The 11858-nt window shown below is 38.9% G+C and overlaps 1 long non-coding RNA gene across 2 annotated transcripts; it reads left to right on the forward strand.

Annotated features, from left to right (window-relative positions):
• The first annotated feature begins 2631 nt into the window (after positions 1-2631).
• Positions 2632-10293, forward strand: LOC131728657 (uncharacterized). 2 transcript variants are annotated; one of them, XR_009322780.1, is made up of 5 exons: positions 2632-2921; positions 5861-5993; positions 6131-6189; positions 8195-8379; positions 9662-10293. It is a non-coding gene; the product is annotated as an uncharacterized LOC131728657 (long non-coding RNA). The 2 variants fall into 2 exon arrangements; XR_009322779.1 differs by having other exon boundaries at positions 8225-8379.
• Positions 10294-11858: the final 1565 nt, after the last annotated feature.

Consider the following 11858-nt stretch of genomic DNA (forward strand, 5'->3'; position numbering starts at 1 on the left):
TGGCCAGTCCCCAAGCCTCACAAACATTCCTCTGTCTCTGTTATCTCTGAGATTCTCCCATCACCCTATGCAACCAAAACAGAGCAGAACAGAGACCCTTTCCACAAATGCCCATAAATGGTCATATTTGCTGAACCTGCATTCCAAAATACCCCACCTAAACTCTGTGCTCAATATCTCTCCATTGAATGTACCATACATCCCAAATATTAATATGGACTATCAAATTTCCTTACAGAGGTATATTTGGTGGCAAACTGTCACAGTGGCACTCATCGATGCATGGAACCTCTATAGGAGACAGCAGAAGAAATTAGTGCCCCAGAAGAAACCCATGGCCCTGTGAAGGTTTCCGGCTTTTGTTGCTGCCTCTCTGACAAGTGCTGGTAAAGGCAAAAAGAATCATGTCAGACCAGCAGCCTGCCCAGAAGCACCACCACCCCGCTACAAGGGCTACACCTAACATGCCTCCGGATGTGAGAAATTACGGCTGTGCCAACATGGGGAAGCAGACAGATACTTTCTAGGTTCCTCTATGTGTTTCTTTTTGCTCCTCAGCATGTTCCTTTGTTGCAGGCTTTTTAAGCTGTGCCAGTGTGGCCAATTTGTATTAGTTTCAAGTGGGGGATAATCAGTTGCAGGGCATTAAAAAACAAAAATCCAAACTATCAAAATGTTATCACACAAAAAATCTAATAAAGTAGAAGGTGAATAAATAAAAAAAGGCTTTACATCATGCACATAATAATAAACACAATTATAAAAAAAAACCTTAATGCAAATAAATAGGGCATTTTCTTATAAGCTATATTTACTTGGTATTATTTGCTATGAGAAATTAAGTTCTGCAAAACACATATGTTATTAAAAGGAAGTGTGCTGGATGTGGTGACTTCACAAAGATGTATTGTAATTGAGAAACCACCAAGTCTATTTTGATGTATGGCAAAGTCCAAGGGAAATGGTGTGCTGAGCAAGTGTAGTTTGTGAGGGGCCAGTAAAAAGTGTTGAAAATGTAGCACAAAGAATTTCTAATAGGGTTTGAAGGGTATACAGCAGGTGGTGGCGGGACTCTCTTCACTCCCAGCTGGTGTAAAACACCAATATTCCAGAATGGTACTCGGGATACTGTGCTGCTGGAAACATTTCCTTTTGTATGAGACGTTAAAATGGATACTGGGATACTGATAACTGCTCATTAAAGATCCATTCATTATCTGTAACCACTTAATCCCATAGAGTGTTGAGGTGAGCCGGAGCCTTACCCTGTAGACATAGGGCGCAAGATAAGGACTACACCCTGGACGGGATGCCAGTCCATCGCAGGGCAACTAAGGGGCAATATAAAAAGGCCAATCCACTTAGCCAGCATGTCTTTGGATTGTGGGAGGAAACCAGAGTACCTGACAAATACTCACACGAACATCATTAAAGATTTCTTGGTGCTAATTAAATGATTAGGCAGTAGGAATGCTAACCCTGGTATCCTGACTAAATTCAAATTTAGCCACTTTGGCCTTTTTAAATGACCCACAGAGTTGAATTGGCTAAGCGAGTCTTCACTTCTCATCTGAACTGCTGTGTCAGTGTGCTGGGCATAATAGCTGCAGTGTGGATGAAGGGAGTCCCTTTCTTCCTGTAAAGAGATTTGGGGTCCGATGGCATGAAAGAAACTATATACATCTGGCAATTGTGAGTTCAAAGTGTAGGGACCCGGGTCAGTCACCCTCAAAAGGGTGAGAAATGTTACCCTGTCTGGTCTGGTAGAAGGGATTCCGCCCAGGCTCTTCAAATTCTATACGACAGCATGCGCAGAGCTAAATAGCATGTTTTTCTCCAACTCAGCTGTGGGTGAACACAAAAAGCAAGACAGTATGTTTGTAATGTCAGACCTCCCACCTATGGACTAATACAAGTGTGTACTGCAATAAAGTAACAGCCTAGGCAGTTATTAAATGGCAGGTTGAAACACTGTAGCATTCTATCAATACCAAGACTGCATATGACTGAATTATCAACTGTACCAAACTATCAATCTAGGCATTAAGGAAGTCACACAGGTTGGTAAAATTAGTTTCATTCTATCCATCCCACTTGCAGTTAACCCTATAGCCAGTGTAAATGTTTTTAAGTAGGGCAGCAGTGTGGAGTAGTGGTTAGGGCTCTGGACTCTTGACCAGAGGGTTGTGGGTTCAATCCCAGGTGGGGGACACTGCTACTTTACCTAGATTGCTCCAGTAAAAACCCAACTGTACAAATGGGTAATTGTATGTAATAATATTATTATTATTTATTTCTTAGCAGACGCACTTATCTAGGGCGACTTATAATCATAAACAAAAATACATTTCAAGAATCACAGTACAAGTATTAATACAATTAAGAGCAAGATAAAATACAATGACTTCTGTTCTAGCAAGTACAAGTATATGACAAAATACGATTCAATAACGGAGCAAATGGATCCATGCAGACTGACTACATATTATTATTATTTTCTCTATTTTCTAAAACCACGTGCAGGAATGAAGGTCAAAGTTTGCACATGTGCAGTACGCTATCAGAATAAGTTTTCAGAAAAGTGCGTTTACATGATATACATTTGGTTCGTTTTCAGAATTGAATCGGAAATTTCTAGGTGCTGTTTTCCGAAAACTGATCTAAGGAATATACATGGCTTGATATCAGAATTAGTTTTCCGAAAAATATCGGAATTCTTATGCTCATGTAAACGCACTGTATGATACCCCTTGATTTTAAATCCCTGAGGTTGAGGGCTGAATAGTGCATTTTCAATGACAATAGGGCAGAAGAGCACAGCATACAAGACAGGATTACAAGTCCATCTGAAAAGACAGAGTTCTGTGAATCAAGACTACCGTGGTTTTCATTTTCTTTGGATCGCAGTGCTGTTATTGTCGGTAAGATTAAGAAATAAAGATTTCACTCCCCAGCTTTGTTTTTGTGCTGATCTCCCTTGCCTCTAAATACTTTCAATTTTTTATTGGTATTTAGTAGGGTGAACAGTAAGGAGAGAAAGTCGGTAGTCTGGTTCACCCAAGGTAGTGTATGGTTTGTTTTCTTTTGTTGTTAAATTATTTAGACAGTTTACTTGGTTTTAATAAATAAACGAGTGTACAATAGTTAGTGCATTGCTTTATTAGCAACCTATCAGAATTTTGTCCGGTTTGAGATCATGCGTATGTTTGTTTCTCTTTTTATAGGAGACGTGTTGGCCACTGTTTTGTTTCTGTTGAATTGTTTCAATTTGATTTTGCTTTCGTTGAGTTTTGTTATTCTGTTTTCATTATCGCTCCTGTGCTTTGTTATTTATTTGTTTGGTTTGCTTTGATACATGCACTTACCTTGCATGTTGGCATTAAAACTGAAGACTCAAATAAACACTACAGTGCATAGGTTCAATATATTGCAAGCCAACAAACCTGAGTGTAACCCTTTGGGGTAGAAACAAGAACTTTAACTACTTAAAGAATTGTGTTTCTAAAGAAAATCTGAGCAAAAGCGTTGGGAGTCTGTCTTCAGCCTCCCCCAGATCACACTGCCCATAAATATTGCCCTGCCTATTTTGGGTAAGGTTTTTAAGATATGCATGTTTAATTGTATTATTATTCTTTCATTTAATTGGAAGGAACTCAAGTGGGGATCACAATATAAGAGAGACCTTGTAATTCATAGCTCCCCTTACTCCTGGAATAATTAAGGGGTGGCGTAGTCAAGTCAATAGCCCTGTAGAGAGGGCGCTACAGTACGAAGGACTATAAATGGTTATGGAACATTTTTACTTTTATTGTATTTTTCTAATGTCTGTGATTTCTTCCTAAATGTAATCATAATTAATTTACAATGTATTTAACAATTTGATCTGTAGCTGCAGATTATTATATGTTCTTAAAGAGCAGTGGTCTAAACCCATGTCAGGTTCCTAAAGTGATGGCACTGTGTGCGGCACCTCAAACATTTCAAAAATTATATATAAAAACACTGAATGATGGGGTGTACATGCATTCGAAAATTGCCTCCACATTAAGGATTTAGCACATGCATATCACTTGCATTCCTCTTGCTAAAGTAGAAGCATGGTGTTTAGATAGTGTGATTTAAATTCACATGCTTAAAATAGCTTAAAAATACCTATGTGGCAGGATGGCTTGCAGTGGTGAGGTGTGGTGACGTCACGGACCAGGAAGTAACAGAACCAAAACAGTGGATGGGCGGGTGAAAGCTGAAACGCTACGACGTTCAGCTGCTTTTATTAAATCATAATACAAAAAGGATTTAAACAAATAACAAAACACAAAACAAAAAGGCACGTTGGCCAAACAAATAGAAACAAATAAGCGTGCTGGTTTTAACCCAGCACGATACGTAGCAGTTGTTTTATTTTCTCCTCGCTCTCTCCGCTCCCCATACTCTCCTCTGTACACTCCACCCCGCAGCACGGACAGCTGCAGGTTCTTATACTCTGACCGAGGGGTTAACTAGCTGTTCATTATCTTATTACCCCTCGGCCACAGTCTGCACGAGTTTAGTAAGGATGCGTGACTGTCAGCTAGTTAAATAATCAGTAGCTGATCAGCCACGTATCCTCACGGGGAAAATACAAATAATAATAAATAAATATATAGGGGCGGGACACTCCGCCACAACCATGTAAGGGCTCCCGAATGGCGCATCCAGTAAAGGCGCTCCGTGTGGAGTGCAGGATGTGCCCTATCTGGACATCGCGAGTTCGAGTCCAGGCTATTCCTTTGCCGACCGAGGATTGGAGCTTCTTGGGTGGCTGCATGGTGAGTCCGCAGTGTGAAAAAATGCGGTTGGCTGACGGCACACGCTTCGGAGGACAGCGTGTGTTCGTCTTCGCCCTCCCGAGTCAGCGCAGGGGTGGTCGTGGTGAGCTGAGCCTAAAAATAACTGGCCATTCTAAATTGGGGAGAAAATAATAAAAAAATAATTAGCAACGACTAAATTATTTATAAAAAAAAATACCATGTAAACAGAAGTCATGCTTTAGATTCCAGCATTCAAGATCCTGTTTACCTGTCATAACTTCATGCTGCTTCCCAGTATAAGCCATACATAAGAAATAATAATATTATAACAAAAACGCAAAAAGATGCCGTCCCGGTTGAAAGAGAACATTGAAACCTCATCATTTATTATTAGTACCATACGTTTGTTTTTAATTAATGTTGTTAAGTTTTGGTGAACTCTTTTTCTTATTTAAATGAAGACTATAAATTGTAACGATGGATATCTACTCTGAATTTGTGTAAGTTTTTATAACTTGAGCCATTGTATAATAGGAATAATGCACTTCAAGTTGAGCGTCGTGTTGGGATAACATCACTTCCTGGGTGTTGGATGCACTTGGTCTGTAGTTTGTGGAGAAAGTGTGGTTTGTAGGGTTAAGACTAATATTTAAACTTATAATCATACTGTATATTCTAGATTTTTTTTAGTTAGTATTTATTTGTTAAAAAAAAGTATAAAATGAAGTTCTGCAAACCACAGATGTTATTAAAAGGAAGTGTGCTGAGGTGGTGATCTCAGAATGTAATGTTAAGATGTAATTGAGAAACCACAGAGGCTATTTTGATGGATGACAGTCAGAGAGAAATGGTATGCAGAGTAAATGCTTTTATGTGACAGAAGAAAGGTTCAAAAGAAGAGGTTTGAAAAAGAAGGATCACATGAATTATTGCATGAGCAGACTGAATTATAACTAAATAATATACCAACACAATGTACAACATAATCAATTCTAGCATAGAAAGAGTGGAATGGCCATGTTAAAGTAACCAATCATAAAGGGATGACAATCTAAACCTTTCCATCTTAGGGAACTAAGTTAAGATATAAGAAAGTAACACTTGAAGTTCAGCAAGACATCAGGACCTGAATCTGCTGCAGTCCAGAAAAGCCTGGTAGAAGATACTCCATCCTGACCTGAAAGAGGACTCAACCTGCAGAATGTAAGCTGGCCTTTCCTTGTTCTCATATTTCTAATGTTATTATGTTTTAATGCAGGGACATGTTTTAGCAGCCGCTAAAGTCGCAGTATCTTAAGAGCAAGTTTAAACAAAACCTTTTTTATTTATTTTTTTTACAGGATGCTCATCTTCCTAACCTTCAGTTTTCTCTGTGCAAATTCTGTCATAGGAGTTCAAAGTAAGTACCATTTTTTTTCCACAATGATGTAATCTCACAAGAAATGTGAAATTGTATTAGGTAGTGATAATTTAGCAAAGGCTTCTCTTAAAGAAATTAGTTGTAAAATGAGAAACTCATCTCCACTTGCTGGTGTTTACTGTATTCTGGAAAGAGAAAAGCAGCACCAAAATGGCTGCAATTTGGAGGTCTGCTCTGTCCTGAATTTTAAGCCAGACTCAAAACCGACCCGATCCTGAGCAAGCACACCTTTTTTTGGACTCGACCCGACTCAACAGTTAAGCTCTTGCAACTAAAGCATGTGTCAGAACACACAAAAAAAATGTATCAGAAATTTCACTTTTGAACGCACCCTAAAAACTATAGCCTACTAAAGTTGGAAAGAAAGCGTAGGTAGCCTACATCACATGTGAACTGATCGCATGCATTCCCCTTCAGTTCGTGTCATTAGGTTTTGTTACTGCAACATTTGAATAGTGAAAAAAGTATTGCATATATGGTACCAAGGTGGGATTTTTTTTGTTTTTTGGATTTTCACTGCTCCTTAATTTAAGGAAGTTTTGTTGGGCGTTTTCTCAGTAAATCATGCATGGTCAATTTATTACTGATGTAAGTAGTCTCAAATAATTTGTAGTGCCTGCATTTTATTTATTTAAAATGGACTCGCAGAAATGGAAATTCGTTTTTGAATTACATGTCATTACTCTGATGGTGACGGCACAAGTGACACATTTCGAAGTGCTCCGGCACAATAAAATTTAGGCTTTAAAACTGATAATACTATGTTTGGATAGACTTCCCTCAAACAGCAAAGTAAACAGCCTCCATACTTCATAATGTAGAGAATCTCTTTTGGCTGTATCGACAATACATATGAGATGCAGCATAAACGAACAGCCTGGATCCTCCAGCCATGAAGTCATGCGTGCGCAGCTTTTAATTGACGTCATCATTATACTGCCGAAGGCAAGCTCATTCATCTGAACACCCCAATCACATGATCACAGCGTACCTTATCGGAATACAGCCGATGGAAACTTCATAAGACCCCCATCAAACAATTACTATTAACAATAACAATAAACGTAACAAAGCAAAAATGTCAATTTGACATAACCTATGTATTTTTGTTTTATAAATTCAAATTTGAAAGAAAAGCAAAACAGTAATCTCCCTAATACCAACACACTCTTTGTATGCTGGACATTTTGAAAGAGTGTTGATGAAGATTTATTATTTAAATACAGATGACTGTAGTACGCGATTGCAATAGGAATGTCAGATGATATGGTAATATGCATATCACTGTGTGCATTATTACATATTATTATAGTTATCCATATCACACTGTATGACATTTCCCCAATAATAATGCATCTCAGTAGCTGATAAAAGAAGCATATGAGGAATATTTCTATGTAACTGGGTTCAGAAAATAATGATGAAGATTATTTAAATCAATGTGTGGGAGCTCCCCAGGAGCAGATCTTGAAATGTATTTATTTGAAAAAAACACTAATTATGCCTTGATTTGATTAAACCATCATTATTTAATAGATTGTTTAAAAACATTATAACAGACATTTACCAGATGAATAATGACGTCTATTACAACCTGCGCACGCATTACATGGCTGGAGCTGCATGACGAGAGCTGCATGGCTATATTTATAAGGTGGGGAGAATTGTGGGTTAACCCAGATGAGTGAAGTACAAGTGATCCAGGGAATGGGAAAGTACAGGAACCCTCTGCTTTCCCAGGACAAGACAAACACTCCTGGAAGAAGGAAACTTTTCACAATCCGTGTCATTGTTTATAACATGATTATGGTAATTAATGAGAAACTTTACTAATGTTTGGGACGTCGTGCATCATGGAACTCGATATAATTGGCCATTCTTAATTGAGAAGAAATGGGGTAAAATAATTTGTCACTGAAAAAAAGGATTCTTACTAACTGACTGAATTTTTGAGTGTGTCAATCTTCTTTTATGAAATGAAAAGAGGGATCTTTGAACTGTGCTTCTGATGCAGCTGAATACCGGTTTCCAAAGGCTCTGCTAACCGATGCCAAGATCACCATTGATAACATCCATCTGCAGAATAATGACCAACAATGCAAAGCACAAGATGCAGGAAACTGGGTGGTGGTGAGGGTACTATTCAGCGCGTGTGGAACTGCGTCTCGGGTAAGGCTGTTCCTTCATATTATAATGGGAAATTAAATAAATAGTTTTAGTATGTATTTCACTTGTACAGTACCATAGGTTATATGTATGTCAATAGAAAACAGGTTTGCTTTCAAGTGACACCAAATACTGGTTAGTTGTATAATGAATTTGCATTGCAGTAAGGTTTTGGTCATTACAAATTTAGCAATTTGTACAATTGTAAACTGATAATTACTAAAATACTTAGAATACTTAAATACCTAGCTCATGTTGGGTAAATGTTTTATGCAAATGCAATGCAATTGACATTAGTAATATTCTGCACTCACAATGGTATCCTGCAGAACACACAGGATGGACTCTACAAGCATCTGCATCAATAAAATGGTCTCTGTACTGACCTGTACTTAGATCCAGGGCTCAAGCCTTTGAATTACTACTGTACTCTAATGTTGTGAAACCTTTGATCTGCAGCATATTATGAAGAGTGCAGTACTGTATATGGTACTATTGACTGTGTTGTGCTTTGCACCAGCATCAAAATGTGTTACTTAACCTTTTAATTGGGATAAATCATTTGTAATTTGTAAGACGTTTGTAACAATTTAATTTGTAAGAAGTTTCACATTTTCTCATCAGAGATTTAAAAAAAAAAAAAAAAATCCCTGTCATAGCATAGGCTTCTTCTCGTATGACACTGTGCAGTCAGTTATGTGCTTCTGCCCTAGTGGTACCATTGTTAAAGTTCGGTTTCAGGTAAATGTTTTTAACATATCATTAATAAAATGTATCTTGTAAAACTAAAATGGCCGTGGCTAGTGGGTGCTGAGCACATGCTAATTGTTTTCGGTGGGTGCTTGAGCCCCGGAGCACCCATGGAGCACCCAGTGCCTATTACCCCGTTTACACTACCACACCCGAGCCGAGCTGGGTCTGGAGCTGGAGCTGGCTTGCATGGTTCGCATTTACATTAAAGAAAGGCGAGCCGAGCGACTGACGTACACATAATGAACGTACTGAGTAGCAAGTTGATGATGCAATATGTATGCAATCCATACACATAAGCAAAACATTTGATTTGTCAGTTTCTAGCGAGTAAATATTTTTGCCAAATGTGTAAAACAGGGATGTATGCGGAAATATATTTATAATTTAAAAAATAAACCAAAAAGGTGTGGAGCCCTCATGGTACGGGTGTGCTAGTGTAAACGGGGTATTTGTGTCATAGCATTCAGCATATCTAAAAGAATCTAGAACACCATCAAACCCTTCTTTTAACGTTATCACATTGCTTTTTCAGGTGGAAGGAAACAAGATAGTTTATTCCAACACGGTTTATGGCACTGTTACAGACACCCCAATACCTGTACGTCGTCTTGAGATCCCTTTAACATGCGAGATGACGGCTAATGAGACCTTCAGTTTTCAGTTCAACCCTATGGTTGAGGGTATGGCTGAATCAGGGTAAATACAAGGTCTCTCTACACTTATTCAAAACTAAAGCCTTTAATGATCCAGTCACGGAATTTCCCTATGAAGTGGATCTGAGTGGGAGGCTCTACATTGAATTTGTTGTGGATTCTAAGGATACAAGCCTCCAGGTATCTGCAGATTCCTGCTACTCCTCACCCACAGACACCAAGGGAAAGGACACCTACACCATCATTAAAAACAGGTACGTCTGGTGCTAAACACAAACTTCTTTTACCCAGACCTCATTGAATTTCTAAAATCTGGGGATCCCCGAGTGTCTCTTCTGGTAAAAGCACAGGGTGAGACAGCACAGGTTTGTCTCTTGGCAGTGTTAGGAAGGCTAAGATGGAAGGCATTGCTTTTCCTCATCACTTTTATAATGGATCCTGACAGCCAGGCACATGATTTATTAACAGAGACTGTTATCCAGGGCAACTTACAATACATATATATACAGTACTGTGCAAAAGTTTTAGGCAGGTGTGACAAAATGCTGTAAAGTAAGAATGCTTTCAAAAATAGACATGTTAATAGTTTATATTTAACAATTAACAAAATGCAAAGTGAGTGAACAAAAGAAAAATCTACATCTAATCAATATTTGGTGTGACCACCCTTTGCCTTCAAAACAGCATCAATTCTTCTAGGTACACTTGCACACAGTTTTTGAAGGAAATCGGCAGGAAGGTTGGCCCAAAAATCTTGGAGAACTAACCACAGTTCTTCTGTGGATTTAGGCAGCCTCAGTTGCTTCTCTCTCTTCATGTAATCCCAGACAGACTCGATGATGTTGAGATCAGGGCTCTGTGGGGGCCATACCATCACTTCCAGGACTCCTTGTTCTTCTTTACGCTGAAGATAGTTCTTAATGACTTTCGCTGTATGTTTGGGGTCGTTGTCATGCTGCAGAATAAATTTGGGGCCAATCAGATGCATCCCTGATGGTATTGCATGATGGATAAGTATCTGCCTGTACTTCTCAGCATTGAGGAGACCATTAATTCTGACCAAATCCCCAACTCCATTTGCAGAAATGCAGCCCCAAACTTGCAAGGAACCTCCGGCATGCTTCACTGTTGCCTGCAGACACTCATTCGTGTACCACTCTCCAGCCCTTCGCGAACAAACTGCCTTCTGCTATAGCCAAATATTTCAAATTTTGACTCATCAGTCCAGAGCACCTGCTGCCATTTTTCTGCACCCCAGTTCCTGTGTTTTCGTGCATAGTTGAGTCACTTGGCCTTGTTTCCACGCCGGACAGTAGATGGGTGTACCAGGGTCCCACTGTTTTCTGCCAATTCTGAGCTGATGGCACTGCTGGACATCTTCCGATTGCGAAGGGAAGTAAGCATGATGTGTCTTTCATCTGCTGCAGTAAGATTCCTTGGCTGACCACTGCGTCTACGGTCCTCAACGTTGCCTGTTTCTTTGTGCTTCTTCAAAAGAGCTTGGACAGCACATCTGGAAACCCCTGTCTGCCTTGAAATTTCTGCCTGGGAGAGACCTTGCTGATGCAGTATAACTACCTTGTGTCTTGTTACTGTGCTCAGTCTTGCCATGGTGTATGACTTTTGACAGTAAACTGTCTTCAGCAACCTCACCTTGTTAGCTGAGTTTGGCTGTTCCTCACCCAGTTTTATTCCTCCTACACAGCTGTTTCTGTTTCAGTTAATGATTGTGTTTCAACCTACATATTGAATTGATGATCATTAGCACCTGTTTGGTATAATTGTTTAATCATACACCTGACTATATGCCTACAAAATCCCTGACTTTGTGCAAGTGTACCTAGAAGAATTGATGCTGTTTTGAAGGCAAAGGGTGGTCACACCAAATATGGATTTGATTTAGATTTTTCTTCTGTTCACTCACTTTGCATTTAGTTAATTGATAAATATAATCTATTAACATGTCTATTTTTGAAAGCATTCTTACTTTACAGCATTTTTTCACACCTGCCTAAAACTTTTGCACAGTACTGTATATATATTTAAAATACATATATATATATATATATATATATA

Source organism: Acipenser ruthenus, unplaced genomic scaffold (assembly GCF_902713425.1).
Source record: "Acipenser ruthenus unplaced genomic scaffold, fAciRut3.2 maternal haplotype, whole genome shotgun sequence".
NCBI classification, from domain to species: Eukaryota; Metazoa; Chordata; class Actinopteri; order Acipenseriformes; family Acipenseridae; genus Acipenser; species Acipenser ruthenus.